This window comes from Miscanthus floridulus, chromosome 10, assembly GCF_019320115.1.
Source record: "Miscanthus floridulus cultivar M001 chromosome 10, ASM1932011v1, whole genome shotgun sequence".
Lineage (NCBI taxonomy): Eukaryota > Viridiplantae > Streptophyta > Magnoliopsida > Poales > Poaceae > Miscanthus > Miscanthus floridulus.
Window position 1 is genome coordinate 124943116 of NC_089589.1, and position 2584 is coordinate 124945699.

Sequence of the window (2584 nt, forward strand, 5' to 3'; positions counted from 1 at the left end):
AAACGCACAGGGCCTGTGTCCGATCGGCTGTGACGTATGCTGACATGAGCTGGCAGCTGAGGCAAAGGAGGACCAGACTCGTTGTGTGTCTGGTCATGGTCGAACTAACGCGTCTGGTCATCAATTTTCCTCTCTGGTGCCTTATTGGAGTCGACCAGACTCCAGGCTTGGAGCGTCTGGTCATTTGAGTGGCATGTCAGGTCATTGGTTGATTGAATTGGGCGCGTGCAATCGGACATGGCCCTGGTGCATGAGGTCGTGTGACGTGCGTCGATCTTCACTTAACCATGCAGCGATCAAGTTGACCGTTGAGATCGTGTGGACGACATTGAATCTGAGGGACATGTGGACGACATCCAGCGACTAGACGCTGTGGACCGTGTGTTTGGTCACTATGACCTACATGTCCGGTCACCCCATGAAAGCAGGCAGTGGGGGGGGCAATGGCTCTTTCATGGTTGGCTCCCTATTTAAGTGTGTTGGCCGGCTCTTGCTCACTCTCTTGGCCATTTGCATTGCCTATACACTCTTGTGAGCCTAGCCAATACTCTCTCACTCACTTAGCTTGATTGATTCATCACTTTGGTGAGATTGAGAGCATCCAAGTGCATTGCTTTGAGTGTATGCGCTAAGTGTTTTAGCGTGTGCTCGTGGTTTGAACCTGGAGGTTCTACTGTTGTGGACTAGTGAACTGATCGATCGAATGAATCTACTTGTTGGGAGAGAGCACATCCCCTTTTATAGATGAAGGGGATGGCCTTACAAGTGAGAGGGAGAGAGTACGTGTGCTACTAAGCCTTGTTGCCCATGCCGGTGGGTACAGGATGATGGTAGGCGCTCACAATACTGTTGAATGTCATATACACATGGGAGGTTGTGTTGTCTTCTTCGGGTATGGCAGACGTCGGTGCCTGCCACACTATTTATACCTGGAGGCATGCAAGGGGTTTTACCATGTTCGCCTGGTACGGTAAATGCCGGCGCCCACAACACTGTCAATGCCCAGAGGCATGTGTGGGAGCCTTACCGTATGGGAGTTAATGGCGCCCACAATACTATAGGGGAAAATGTCAGTGCCTAAACAATGCTTGAGCTCTGTTGTGTGAGGAGGGTCGTAGGGTACTGTCTAGCAGGTGCGTAGGGTACAGTCCTTGGTATTGCGGTTTGACTTGTGTGCCCTGCCTTACTTTCTCTATCCGTTCCCTGGTCCTTACCTAGCTGGCGTCCCCGATCGGTTAGTCCTAGTCAGCTCTGAATGCGACAGTTGGAGAAGAGCAATGAGCAGGGGTTTGGTGCATCCCCAGTCGAAGATGCGGGTTGGAGTCAGAAGTAGTGCTTTGGCTAGGCCTTCTGGTCGGAGAGGCCGTCTGGAGGTGGGCTGGAGACCGAACCGAGCGCCAGTCGGAGAGGTGGGCCAGAGTTGGAAACAGGCGTCGTTCCTCCTCGGTCAGGCCTTCTGGTCGGTGATTGGATTGCCCTTCCGGACTGTCGTTTAGGTAGTTGGGCCGAGCCTTTCCTGGGAAGCCGGTCCATGAGGGACCCCAGGATTATGAACCCGACAGGAGGCCCCAAGCCCCGGGCAAGTCGGGTAGAATCATCTAGGGGATTTTTATCTCGATGGTGGGTGCGCGTGAGTGCACCTGCAGGTGTGGCCCCGAGCCCCCAGGTGATTCGAGCAGAATCGTCTCGGGGGTTTTTTGTGTTGCCAGCGGGGGAAGTTTTGTTTCGTCAGGGGTGCGCGCGAGCGCACCGCGGGTGTATCCCCCGAACCCCCGAGTGATTCGGGTAGGATCACCTGGGGGTTTGTCAGCGAGCGTGTGTGCGTGTTTTTTAGTCGAGACGGAGTCATCAACCAAGGCATCGTTGCACAGCTGCGGCGGGTTAGTTTAGGGATCGGACGAGACAGAGCTCGTGGATCCTAGCGTCGTGCACGTCGTGGGATTGAGGTTTTAGTTTAGGGATCGGATGAGACGGAGCTCATGGATCTTGGCGTCGGTGCTCGCCGTGGGATCAAGCGAGTCAGAGTCGTGGATCCTAGCGTCGTTAGTCCCGCATAGCCGAGGCAGTTTGTTTAGGGATGGGACGAGACGAAGCTCATGGATCCTGGCATCGGTGCACGTCATGGGATCAGACGAGTCGGAGTCATGGATCCTGATGGGGTGAGTTCAGGGTCGCAGACCTAGGCGTTTGGTGTGCAGTCAAAGCATAGCCGAGGGATGGGGCGAGTTTGGGGTCATAGACTAGGCGTTTGGTGTGCAGTCGAAGCATAGCCGAGGGATGGGGTGAGTTCAGGGTCGTAGACCCAGGTGTTTTGGATATCTTAAGCCCCCAGCCCTGTTGGGCTTTTCTAGGGGTCAATTTTGAGTTTGTGCGTTACCCCGTTCTTGGTTTCTCACAACTAGAGGGGCTGAGTTTTGTCGCTTGCCTCGATCGCTTGGGCTCAAGTGACGTGCACTACGTAAAAAATGATTTTAGCAACGGTTCGATTTATTTGTAGGGGCGGCTGGTGATGGAGCTGCCCCTACAGTGGCGTGCTCGGGTGCCTAGACACTAGCCGCCCCTACAAATAGAACAGTAGGGGCGG